The sequence below is a fragment of the Dermochelys coriacea genome, chromosome 4, assembly GCF_009764565.3.
Source record: "Dermochelys coriacea isolate rDerCor1 chromosome 4, rDerCor1.pri.v4, whole genome shotgun sequence".
Lineage (NCBI taxonomy): Eukaryota > Metazoa > Chordata > Testudines > Dermochelyidae > Dermochelys > Dermochelys coriacea.
The window spans coordinates 53,249,303-53,262,767 of record NC_050071.1 but is presented as its reverse complement, the minus strand read 5'-3'; the positions used below and the strand labels follow the sequence as shown (position 1 = coordinate 53,262,767).

The following is a 13,465-nucleotide window of genomic DNA, read 5'->3' as shown; positions in this document are numbered from 1 at the left end:
GAGCACGTCCTTGTCCCCTGAACTTGTCTGAGGGGCCCCAACTAGTAGATGGCCTCTGAGCACACCTACTGGATCAGGCTCCCTCATGTGACTAGCAGCGTAGGTGGCTGAATGCCTATCTTTCCCAGTTTGGGGTTTAGGTGAGAGATAGGCCTCCGATGCCTATTGTGAGGTAGCAGTGCACGTGCGTAGACTGGAGATAGGCGCCCAGATGCATAGCTTGAGGCTGCTGAGAATATGCCCAGAGACAAAAACTTAAGTGCTGAGTGAATTTAGGTGGCAGCTACCAGCCACTCTGTGGATCACAGCAGTGCCTAAAAACAGGACTTAGGCCTAAACCTGCATATCTTTGTGGATCACACTCCATCTGCTTTAATTGCCTTGTATCACAGCCTCCATCTTTTTGGCAGTGAAGGACTGAACTAAATTACTGTCAGAGTCTGTCAGTGTTGCTCTAAAATTGGCTGAAGGAGTTGCTGTTGGGGTACAGGAGACTCACTCCTCCTACTTCCAGACTTCAGGCTCCTCTTCTGGTGCTTCAAGCAGCTGCCAGGCTGGAATATTTCAGGGTTTATAAAATGATCATAGCTTCATTTTCCTCCAGGCTTTAGATTAAAACAAACAAACAAATCAGTTCCTTAAACCCTACAATTAAGATTCTGTAGCTTGTCATCTTTTTGTTCTTTTTTTTTTCATAACTTGGGAATATTTAGTGCCTGATCATACATCCATTAAGCAACTGATTTCAGAATTTTCTTTGAGTAAGAACTACTAGATTGGGTCCTTACATTATATGAACCCTGGGATTTATCATTTAACACTAAAGAGCTAACATATATAGGTCCATTTTGTACACCCCTAACTTCTTTTCTCTTTTCCTTTGGTTCACATTTCTAATTCATTGTGGTATTTTAGCTCTTTCTTCCAATGTGTAATCTACAGGAAAAAGGGAGGTGCTTATGGCAGATGACTGGCTAGAAAAGGCATTGCAGGTGTGTGTCTTTAATCACTTAACGTATTTCCTTACATCCTTGTGTGCAAATCAGCACTTAACTCAGGAGAGGAATTGTAACATTTCTATACTACTTCTTTTCATGCAGTGTTGTCCTCACTATTCTCTAATGTTTGTTTAAGACAATGACCTTTTAAAAAGTAACTTAGCTAGGAATAATTGTGGCTGAACAGCAGAAAACAAAATTTAAATTTTAACAGTGAATTTCCAAAGTAGTTTATATTTATCAGTGAAGTAGGTGGCTGTGATTCTGGGTTCTGATTTCACTGTGTTCCGATCCAAATACATGATTGAGGTTGTTGGGGAAACTGTCACACATTTAAATAATCCCATTTGAAAAGTTTGTTTTGGCAATTTGCATCTGTAGCTATAACATATATTTTTAATTTGCATTGACTCACGTAATGGTAACTTTGAAGTGCAGACTTCTGTAACTGAGTTACAGCCACATTGTTTGAGCTCCAAATTGTCTGAAGCATTTCTGGCGTGTAATCCATGATTGGATTTGAAGTAATGGTTCAAAATAATCCCTAGCTCCTTCTATTAAGGTAAATGGGTGGGCTCAGCTTGGAGTCTGTGCATTGGGAAATATGTTTGATTTGGTTCCACCAGGTGTGTGGATAGGCATGCTGCTGTTAGTTAGTGATGTTTGTTCCTTCTTTGATGGCAGGAATCAGTGTGTTACCAGTTTGGTAGGCTGAATATTCATTTATCATTCAGATTGTCACAGCCAAACAAACCCATCTGAGAGGATTCAATTTACAGTGTTTCACCAGTCATCACCTTGGGGGAGTTAGTTGGTACCTCTTACTAAAAGTTCAAGTTTGCTTAACTAGAGAGCTGTATTTGAGGAATAAAGGTATTGACTTTGGTGTAATGCTCACTTTTTCCTTATGCAGTTTTCACACTGTTTTGAAAAGAGAAGTGGTGAGGGGGATTCTTTGAAATAATTATTATGCTTCTCTCTCCCATTTGATTTGTTCCCAACTTTTTGCAGTATATCTGTGCAGTGAATTGGGAGGGAGAGGTGATCATGTTTGGGGCTGTTTCAGGAAAGAAAAGTGGTGTGAGAAAAGGGGGAACAAGAAGTACCAGGGGCAAGAGGTTAAGTGCATTGTCTGTGGAAAGGATTACAGCACAAATACTGAGCAAATCATAATCTGATGAATTCTTAACAAATGCTAGGATGCACGAATTCATTGTATGTAGCAGGCCATAGGTACAAGAGGATCTGTGTCCTGCTGTCCCTGAGATGTTTTCTTCATTATCTGATCTTTGGTGGTCTTTTTCCCCCCCTTAATAATATTTTCTGTTGTGGGAAATGCCTGCAGTGGGGAGTGATAATGGATAATGGAAGTGCTTGTGAAAGCAGAGCAGCAAAAACAAAATTGATTTGACTAGTGGCGTTAAAAGGTTTCCCCAGCCTCAGCCATTATTGTGTTAAAAATCCATGCAATTCTCTAGCTACAGCCAAAGGAGGAATGTGGAGTGTATGCTGCTCTTTAAGTTGCCTTGGGCCTTTGAGTCTGAGGAATATTCTGTCCTGTTGTTAGTCAAAATACTACACAGTTTGAACTGGGAATGAACTATTCCCCCAGTTGTGGTTAGCTTGTTTTTTCCCTCCTTTTTACCATAAAGTTAATGTCATTTCAGTTTATTGATGAGTGCATATTTGCTTACCAATCTTATTTGGCTGTAATATTTGTGCATCTAGACCTATTACAGAATAGATAAGAACAGTATTCTAACATATAAAGAACAGGAGTACTTGTGGCACCTTAGAGACTAACAAATGGAGTGGAAATCTATCAACTTCAAAATTTGTTAGTCTCTAAGGTGCCACAAGTACTGCTGTTCTTTTTGCGAATACAGACTAACATGGCTGCTACTCTGAAATCTAACATATAGGCACCCAAACAATACTCCGTCGGAACAGCTCAATAAGACAACCTCTTTCCAACCCCCTAACATACTATCCATCTGAGAATCTCTGTCACCCTGCTTTTCAGCCCCCCTATTACCAACCCTAGCAAAAACCTGGAAATAAAGATAAGTCTTTGGGGACCTCCTTTGGTGGTTAGGTGAGATGGACCTATCTGGAGGAATTTAACTTGGCAGTTAAATATTTAGACAGTTTTATATAGACAGCTGGGCAGAGTGAGGTAGATTTTGTCACCGTCAGTCTCAGCAGTCGGACCTCCTGAGGGTACCGATGTAGGTATCTATGAGAGGGAGGAGGGACCCGAATAATGATCTGAGATGTGAGGATGGCTGGGGAGAACAACACATTGGTCAAAGTGTAGATCATTGTCATGTTGGCCAGCCCTGCTCCTCCTGTGGAAAAAATAAGTTGCATTCATATTTTTCTGTTCTCTGTCTGTCTTTCTGTGAATCTGATAAACTTAGTATGCAGTACTCTGTGATGTTTAAAAGAGAGAGAGAGAAAAGAAAAGAAAAATGACAGCTTTTTGTCACTAAATGGGTTCAAAAGTATTCTCTCAGCTACGCAAATGCAGTCATACTGATGGATTATTTTACATGGAATTCAAAACAGCTACAATAATTAAGAAAAGGCTTTCTGTCACCATCCCTTGGATGCAGTGCCTTGCAGTTGTTGAATAGACCAGAGGACAGTGTTGAATTCAGCTTCTAGAGTTGGGTTTGGGCCTTTTCATTTTGCCTTATCTCCCATCAGTTAAACTGCTGGAGCTTCTTCTTCAATAGCTCCCTGTCTCTGGTGTAATTCGAATACTGTTGAAGGACAGCCCAGTCCAGTTTTATGTGTGAGATGTGTTCTGGATAGCCAGCATAAGAATTATTTAAAAGTATTCTTAGAGGGCATCTTGTGTTAACTTTGTTTCCTCATGGGACAGCTGATACTGAAGAAGTAAATTATGATTCTGTCAATGGATTTCATGCAAAATGCTCATTTGAATGATGATCAATAATACTTGGCATTAGTTAAACCAAACAAGTTAGTGTTTGTCAGGGTCGGAGGATTATGTTACACTGTCTGATTTGTAGAATCACTTACAAGCTCAGCAAAGAAACTCTAGTATTAGCAATACCATTGTTTCTGACACATATCAAATCACCCTAGTTTACTTGAAAGGGCATTGTTTTAGTATCAGATTTATCTACTATTAAAATCCATGAAATATCTGATATGAACGAGGGACATATGGTGGGATGGTGTGGCATATAGGTTTTATCATTATGAATTTGGGCTGGCCATATTACCATGAATGAGTTATGCCAACCATGTTGTATAAGTGTCAATAAAACATATGTACCATAGCCTATCATAATGCCTTATGTATATTCCACATTGTTTTTTATATTAAATCTTTTAAGGGTGTTTTTAATATATTTTTTTAAATTGGGACTGTTTTTCATAGCCTGACTTTACAGTTAGACGGCATATTTTAGTTATGAGTTGAACTATACAGGGCTCTGAGAGAGAAAAATGATAACTAATACACTTTAGAAACCTCTAAAATTATCTAAAACATCTTTTCTATACACAATCATGTTGCATATTCTCACTGGTCTAGTTGTACAAAACTTCCATTTCTCATAATGATGGATAGCAAGATCTCAGACCTTAAATCTGTTACTGGACAAGGTCTGAATATTATTCATCTTACACCTTAGACCAGGAGAGAATTTTTGGAGAAATTCCACGTTTGGTGGGAAAGCAGAAAACGCTTTTATTGCTGGTGTTTTATTGATTTATTTTTTAAAAGGAGGGACTGCAAGAAGGTGCTTAAAGGTATAGAGTGAATAGTAGTCCCAATGGAAATGGATTAGTGGGCCAAGTGCAGGTGAGATGTTTATCACAAGATTGTGTAATTTATCATCTGGATACCATCACTATAAGTAGTGTGTGTGTGTGTGTGTGTGTGTGTGTGTGTGTGTAATTATAGATCGGGGTGGCCAGCCCGAGCCTGAGCCTGAGCAGGAGACAGAATGTACCAATGTACATTGCCAAAGAGCCACAGTAATATGTCAGCAGCCCCTCATTAGCTTCCCCCACCCGCCCACCGGCAACCCTGCCGATCAGCTCCTCCCCATCCCTCCCTGCACCTCCTGATCAGCTGTTTCATGGCATGCAGGAGGCTCGGAGGGGGAGAAGCGAGGGCATAGCAGGCTCAGGAGCAAGGGTAGGAGAGGGTGGAGTAGGGGCAGAGCCAGGGGTTGAGCAGTGAGCACCCCCCGGCACATTGGAAAGTTGGCACCTGTAGCTCTAGCCCTGGAGTCAGTTCCTATACAAGGAGCCGCATTTTAACTTCTGAAGAGCCGCATGTGGCTCCGGAGCCACAGGTTGGCTACCCCTCTTATAGATGGAGCTGGTAGCACTGCTTGTAGTTGAGGTTGCTTAATGCTTTTTAAGATCCTGTTTTCAGTTGCTTATCACTTTACCAAATTTTAATGGTTTGGGCTGAGTTTTTCCATGCTTGCTGGCTGCCTCAGGCTGAATCTTTTGGGAAACTTTCAACTAACATGATTCAGCTGTTTTCTGAGAATGAAATCAGGGGAAAATATATGTTTTTGCCCATGGTAAAATGAGAAGCTCTGGCATAACCATACTTTGGAGCAAGGGCTTGAAAGGTGGCATCTGGGGTATTCCTCTTGTCATCCCTCTGACCATTCATCAAAATTTGGCCACGTTATGAGACTTTTGAACAAACTAACAAGGCTACTACTCTGAAACCTGAAAAATTTCAGTTTGCACATGCTCAGTAGTGACTTGTTAGAGTTTGGCAGCTACTCTAAGGAGTCTCTCTGCACTGAGCATGCTCCATCCCCTCTCAGCTGCTAAGTGCTGATTGAACTGCACATGCACTATTCCCACAGAGTGAATGAGCGTGCTTCAGGCCTCGGGTGCAGAGCCTGAGCAGGACTTTCCCTGCAGTTGCTCTTCACAGCTCCCAGAGGCTGCAGTGGCTCTGGGCACCAGAACTAAGAGTGGGGGAATGTCTTGCCTGTACTCTCATTTGTCTCCCTACTGGTGCTAGGCAGCGTGAAGGAGACTGAGGAAGCAGCTATGCAGACAGGTGAGGAATTGGGTGGATGAGGAGATGAGTAACAGGAGCTGGAGAGTGGATAGGAGCAGAGAGAAAAGGTGGAGCAGGAGCTGGCAGGAAGCAGAGGGAGATGGAAGGTGCGGGAGGGGTGACAGGAGTTGGATTGGAGGTGATGGATAGAAGCAGAGTGAGGGTGGACAGGAGCCAGGTTTGGGGTGAATAATAGGAGCAGAGGGGAACAGGACTGGGTCTGGGAGGATAGAGACAGGTAGGGGGCACAGGGGTAGAACAGTCCATAACTACTAGAACACACACCCCTGCAGAGCCTGGAATTGTATGTGATGAAGTAATGAAAGACTATATAATGGTGCATATACACAGGGGGGGATGAATTAAGGTTGCATGGGTAACCTTAATGCTGGTATTTCCTAACTTTTGATTGCTTGGATTTTGCAACCTCAGCGTCCTTCTAAGATTTGTTTTATGAATGTAATTTTATACATACACACATATCCTTCTCCACCACCAAAGAAAACTTCAGAATCAAGGTAGCTTGAGTGCAAGGCTCACTAACATAATCACTAAAAATTAAGGAAATCACCATTTAAGGCAAACTTAATTTTCATGCCTTAGCACAGAAATGTCACACTACCAGATTCACTCACAGATGCCTTACCTCTGCAACAATCTCCCTTGGATTTTCAGCATACAAACGTGAACAATACACACCACGCTCCCCTACACTACATACACATGCACTTTGTATTTTCCTCCATATAGAAAAAACTTTGCCATGTCTGTATATAGTATATGTTCACATATTTATGGTAACAGTTAAGAGCATGAGTTTACATGATGTAGATTTCAGCAGAGGCGGATTTATCATGAAACAAACAATGCGGTTGCCCGGGGCCCCCAATGACAGGGAGCCCCCAAAATGCAGGACAAATCTCATCTGACAACCTGCGCCCGAGTCCTGGCCAGTGGTGCAGCAGGGCTCAGGCAAGCAGGCTGCCTGCATTTTGTGGCCAGTGGTCCCACACTGCTCCTGGCAGTGGCCGGTTACTGGCACATCTCTGCGTGCCCCTGGTGCGGGGGAGGCAGCACCGTGCGCTGCCCCCATCCCAGGCAGTGCACAGAGACCCGCTGCCTCCCTCCCCCTAAGGGGCACGCAGAGATATGCCAGCAGCAGGGCTAAGGCGGCTCTCTGCCTGCGCTGCCTCCCTCCATGTCGTGCCACTCCCGGAAGCGGCCAGCATGTCCCTGCGGCCCCGGGGGGCGGGGGAGGTCTTGTGTCTCTGCGCGGTGCCCCTGTCCCGAGTGCTAACTCCGCAGCTCCCATTAGCCGGGCATGTGGCCAATGGGAGCTGCAAGGGCAACACCTGTGGGCAGAGGTGCACAGACACACGCTGCCCCCCATCCAGAGCCGCTGCCAGAGGGCTATGCCGGTCGCTTTGGGAGCCGCACTGCCCATGGTAAGTGCCGCCCCCTGACTCCTCCTGCACACCAACCCCCTGCCCCAGCCCAGAGCCCACACCCTGCACCCAAACTTCCTCCCAGAGCCCTCACCCCTTTCCACACCCCAACCCATAGCCCGCAGCTCTCCCACACCTCGACCCCCTGCTCCACCCCAGAGCCCGCACCCTGCACCCAAACTCCCTCCCAAAGCCCTGTCAGAATCAAGGTACCTCACTTTATTTTCGTTTGCTTCCTATTACTTATAATATAGGAGGCGGATGAAGAAAAAAAGTTAAAAACAGGGGGGTGGGGGGAGATAAGAGAGAATGTTCTTTTTCTTGGTTGGGTCCCCAGGGAGGGCCCCCGAACATGAAGCTGTGCATGGGGCACCACTAACTCTAAATCCACCACTGGATTTACAGTGTGTGATTTACTGTATGTTACAAGTGCTGCTTTTATGCACTTATCAGTTTGATAGAGTAGATTAAATCTTTACATCACCTCTGATATATTATAACAAATACATGTATGTAGTTTTCAAGTGCTTTATGCCAAAACCCACTTATGCATTTCTAAAATTTCTTAAATTATGGGGTTCCCTCCCCTTTGATGCGTTACCCATTATCATTATTAGAACAAACATTCCAATACTTTCTTCTCTCTGTCTGAACAACCAGAGCTGATGCATACAATCTACACAAGATCTGGATTTCCAACTGGAGGTGGAAGAGGGAAATTGATGATGGGTATTCTGTTTTTGCCAAACCATTAATGATATTCAGCAGGTGAACCATGTTTGAAGTAGCTTGTAATTGTACTGTCTACTGCCTATGTGTATCATTGCTCTCTTAATGGATTGATTGAGAACGCTGTGCACCTTCAGCGCTATACTGCTTAGAAAGCTAAAAGAGATTGTTCCTTTTAACTCAGGCAGTAATATCTCTTATTTTTAGGGGATGAGGAGCTGAGTTTTATCTTTGCTGTTGCTGTAAACTGCTCAAAAGCCAAGATGTGCAAGAGGTTTGTTACAGATTTCATAAGGCAATAAGTGATAGTAACAATTATACCTTTCCATCAGCAGAATAAGCTTTATACTTTAATGGATATTGTGGGTGCTCAGCACTTCAGAAAATCAGGCCCTGGATTTAGATTGCGTACTATTATGTACCCAAGCTTGAAAATTTTTGCAAGAGTGCTTTATTGAAGCTTGTTGGACTTTTTATACGCAAGTTACTGTATTTCAGATAATGAAATTAAACAATTGTATGATGTGTAAACTATATGTTTTTAATATTCTTGGAAACCCCCTAGCTTTACATATGCATTTCTCAAACTGTTTTCTAATACAATTGTATGATTTCCAGTGGGTACTCAGAACCAATTTAAAGGGTGTCCTATTAACACCTGCAAAGAAACTCTTCCCCTCTACTTTCCTGGCCATTCACAGTATGTTCTGTATTTCAGTTATAAGTATTTTCTGGAGATCATGTAATGATATACTGTACACTAAAGGATACTGGGCTAGTAATATCACTTGATTAACTAAACATGCTTATTACTGTAATTCCAATAAAGGATTCCTTGGGTAACGTGACATAAAACAATGGTCAGTACTATTTAGTCTGAATGGAAGCGGTGGCAGGAGGAAAGAAATGGTTATGTGCTTATTTTAAGTATGTTGAGCTACCTGTCCAAGGAAGAGTTGTATTCAGTTTGAGTGAATTTAAATCATATACATTACCACTCTCGTCCCAAGCCCTATCCTCTTGAGTTAGGAGAGTTCTAGAGTGGGGACAGGTGGTGACTGGGACAGACTTCAGTTGATGGTTGACTTCAGTCAGAGAAGTTTGGGTTTGGCCTTCAACTCATGGCATGAGCTCTAAAGGAGAATGAAATGTTTTTGTTTCCCATAATTCCTGTAATCTCCAGTGTTTCAAAAGCACCTTACAGAAAAGTTTAAGGTCTGAGAACTGCTTGGATAGTCTGTGTCACAAAAGATACCTTTTCCTTTTTGTAAATGGTGGATAATTGAAGACCATGTGTGTTGTGATGCCGTTTAAGTGCAGTTTGTTTTTGTTTCTTTGCTGTTGATTGCTGTTTGTTACATGTATTATTTTTGTTCTGTTTGTTGTTATTTTGTAAATACCAACATAAATCAATCACGTATTTTTGTTACCCTATGAATATGTTGCTTTTATAAAAAAGAGGTCATTTAGCCTAATCTGGTTCATCTTTGGGAAATGTTACTTGAAAGAAAAAAAAAACTGGAGGGAATCAGGGAGTCAAATTCTGCCCTAAGGAGACAACAAAAGTGAGTGTTTATGGCAGCATTTAAAACAAATTAATAAGGAAATTCTCTGAAAGCCACTTGTTCTGGGCAGAATCCAGCACTTGTAGAAACAACTTGTGAAAATCCTTGTAGCAAATCTACAAAAATGTGGGTTCATTGCTTAGATTTCAGATATATTCTATGGAGATTATTATTAACCCATGCCTATTTATTTATTTATTTATTTTTGTTGAGTGTAAACTCTGTGTCTGGGTCTGTACAGAATGTAGGGGACACACCGTCCATGTTCTAGAGAGCTTTGAGTCTAAAAGCCATATGTCAAATCCAAGATATTATGGCAAATCTAGGGAAAATTAGATTTTTGAATGACTATTGCAATGTACTGCTTTGTTATGTGTGTTTGAGATCGTTTCATCATCTAGTGCTTGGCCCAATGGAAGAGGATGAAGCATTTACTATTGCTAGCTGGAGAGAGATCTCCTCTGGTTCAGGTGGTAGAGGCCTGTGTTTCTGGAGCTGAAGGAAGAACGTTGTATCTCTTCTCTGCATGCGTGTATGAGATTTATCTAGACCAGTGGTTCCCAAACTTGTTCCACCGCTTCTGCAGGGAAAGCGCCTGGCAGGCCGGGCTGGTTTGTTTACCTGCCGTGTCCGCAGGTTCGGCCGATCGCGACTTCCAGTGGCCGCAGTTCGCTGCTCCAGGCCAATGGGAGCGGTTGGAAGTGGCAGCCAGTCCCCACGCCGCTTCCCGCAGCTCCCATTGTCCTGGAGCAGCGAACCGTGGTCACTGGGAACTGCGATTGGCCGAACCTACGGACGCGGCAGGTAAACAAACCAGCCGGCCCGCCAGGGGCTTTCCCTGCACAAGCGACAGAACAAGTTTGGGAACCACTGTTCTAGACATTTATGTCCGACTTAGGCAGCACATAGATTCATTATCTCTAACTCTTCAAAGTCCAGTTGTCCATACTTTCAGAATTGTCGGTGAATTCATGTGCTACCAATAGACATAAGATTTCATTCAGGGTAGAAATTAGCTTGTGGTGGTTTATTTTTATTAAGGGAAAGATAGCATCATAGGTGCGTTATAATAAGCATATCACTTTGCTCCAAGGTTGTCATTCGTTGAATGAGAAGGTACTTACTTCATTCAGATTTCATATATCAGGAGATATTCAGCTACACTTTACAGTTCTTTAGCCTGATATCCAAATTGCTCATAAGGCAATATAATTCATATAGAGAGAACCTTGCAGCTACTAACCAGTCTTTTTATGGTAATTGCATGTTTTGACAACTGGGGCCATGTTTTAATTTCCACTTGTAAAATGGAAATTTGAGGAAGTGGAAGTTTGATGCTTCAAAAAAATTATGTGATTGGAAAAATAGTCTTTATTTCCTCCAAAATCATTTTTCTCCAAAGGTTTGTCATGATGGCACAAGAATTCCTCCAGGTGGAAATAGCAGCAACAACAACAAAAAAAAAAAGGTGTGTGGGGGGGAAGCTCTCTTCCCCCTAGAACAGGGTCTTACTGGCTCCTTCTGCTCAACGGTTCCCTGCTCTAATGATATGGATAGACCTCTCTGCTGGCTGCTGCTTTGAGCAGTTGTTACAGGTTAAGACTCAGAGAATTAGGCTGCATTTTAAAATTAATTTAAGTTGTTTATGTTTGTATTCATTTTGGCTTTAGTGGTTTCTCCTTCCTGATTCTGCAGTGGTTGGGAGATATAGTGACCTTCCTGTGAATCCTGTATTGCAGTTTATCCCTCTTTCTTGAGCAGAAATGGTGCAATGGGTGTGCTGGAGAGGGGGGAGTTTGATCTCTTTCCCATGATAGTAAGCTGTAAGATGAAGCTGTTTTTCTGTAGGTAGGTGCAGTGTTGAGTACCAGTTCCACATAACAGAGATTAGAAGGTAGGGTTGCCAGCCCTCCAGGATTGCCTTGGAGTCTCCAGAAATTAAAGATTAATCTTTAATTAAAGATTGTAATGTGATGAAACCTCCAGGAATATATTCAACCAAAATTGGCAACACTATTAGAAGGTGCTCCTGCATCTCTGGAGATCCTAGTGGTAGTCTAAAGAAATTGGTTCCATGGTAGGGGAGAAAAATATCTGGACCCACCAAGTAGTGATAGCCCTAAGCTTTCTCTATGGCAGCCATTTTATTTTGTTGTTATGCTGCACAGCCCTTGAAAAGTCAGAAAAGCCCAGGACTGTGGAAGTCTGGCTGGAGTGCAGCCCATCATATGAAGACACTGAGGCTTGTCTACACTGGCACTTTACAGTGCTGCAACTGTATCACTCAGGGGTGTGAAAAAACACCCCTCTGAGCGCAGCAAGTTTCAGCGCTGTAAAGCGCCAGTGTAGATGGTGCACCATCGCTGGGAGCTACACCCTGTGTGGAAGTGGGTTTTTTAGAGCACTGGGACAGCTCTCTCTCAGCACTCTGCCGTGACTACACAGCCACATTTGGCAGTGTTTTAATGTTCCAGTATAGACAAGCCCTCACCCTAGCAGGCTTCTTCTGCCCAAGCCCTTTTCCCCATGGAAGTGGGTCTTTTTCCCCCATCCCCAGGGAAGAGGGATCCTATCTGAAGAGGAACTAAGGCCTGACTAGTCAATAGAAGACATAAGACACTCTTCTAAAAGGTGATTTTAACCTTTATGTAAAAGATGAGAAACCTGAGCCAGAACACAGAAGGGGATCCTCTCCTGGCTAACTTTAGTATGATTTCCAGAGGTTTCCATCAGCACAAGTCCAGCATTTCTTAGATATGAAGCGACAAGTCTGGATGGAACACTTGATAGGAAGTGTTCAACTGAACTGTTGTAGTAAACAAGCCCCTGTGTAATGGATTGATATTATCAAACCTTTTTTTATTTTTATTTGTATTTTTTGGTCCAATCTCTACCTGCTGGTAAAAGGAGATAGATAGGCCCACTTGCTTGGCTGAGAAACCAAATTAGCACTTAGGAAATTACCCTTTACCTCTAGGGAGGATGTGTGTTGAACACTATATATGTTTCTGAACTTACAATTTGGTTTAAGTTAATTTAGAACTAAAGCAGTAAACTCTCGCATATCAATTTAGGAGCCAGAGCAAAACAGGAGAATGAAGTTACTACCCTTCTGTGTGTCTGTATACATTACTCACATAAGACCCTGAAAAAGCCTTTCTGTAGTTAGGGCTGAAAGGGCAGATGATTGGTAATGGAATAGGAGCCTTCCACCTCTGGGTCAAATCTGGCGCATGTAATGACTGTGTGTAGTAGCCTTTAGTCTCTAAGGTGCCACAAGGACTCCTCATTGTTTTTATTGCATGTTAATGATTCAGTAGTCTCAGTCCAGTTCCTAGTAGATAGGTTTCTATACAGGGCTGGTGCAAGGAGGTTTCATGCCCTAGGCGAAACTTCCACCTTGCGCTGCCCCCGCTGCCCCCTCCCCTCGGCCCAGGGAGCCGCGTGCAGCAACTCTCCGCCCCAGCTCACCTCTGCTCTGCCTCCTCCTCGAGCACATCGCCGCTTCTCCTGCCTCCCAGGCTTGCGGCACCAATCAGCTGTTTGGCACGCAAGCCTGGGAGGGAGAGAAGCACAGCGGGGCGGTGCTCAGGGGAGGAGGCGGAGCAGAGGTAAGCTGGGGCAGGGAGCAGTTCCCCTGTGTGCCACCCCCCGTTA

The 13,465-nt window shown here is 43.1% G+C and overlaps 1 protein-coding gene across 5 annotated transcripts in view; it reads left to right on the top strand.

The window, feature by feature from the left end:
* MAML3 (mastermind like transcriptional coactivator 3) overlaps positions 1-13,465 on the top strand; it is a 356,720-nt gene that overhangs the window by 11,889 nt on the left and 331,366 nt on the right. For 2 of the 5 annotated variants that reach the window (XM_043512776.1, XM_043512775.1), the window contains one exon: positions 8,451-8,517. The exons of the other annotated variants lie outside the window; for them this stretch is intronic. The gene's annotated coding sequence lies outside the window, so the exon portion shown is untranslated. The remainder of the gene's footprint in view (positions 1-8,450; positions 8,518-13,465) is intronic. 5 annotated transcript variants of the gene reach the window in all.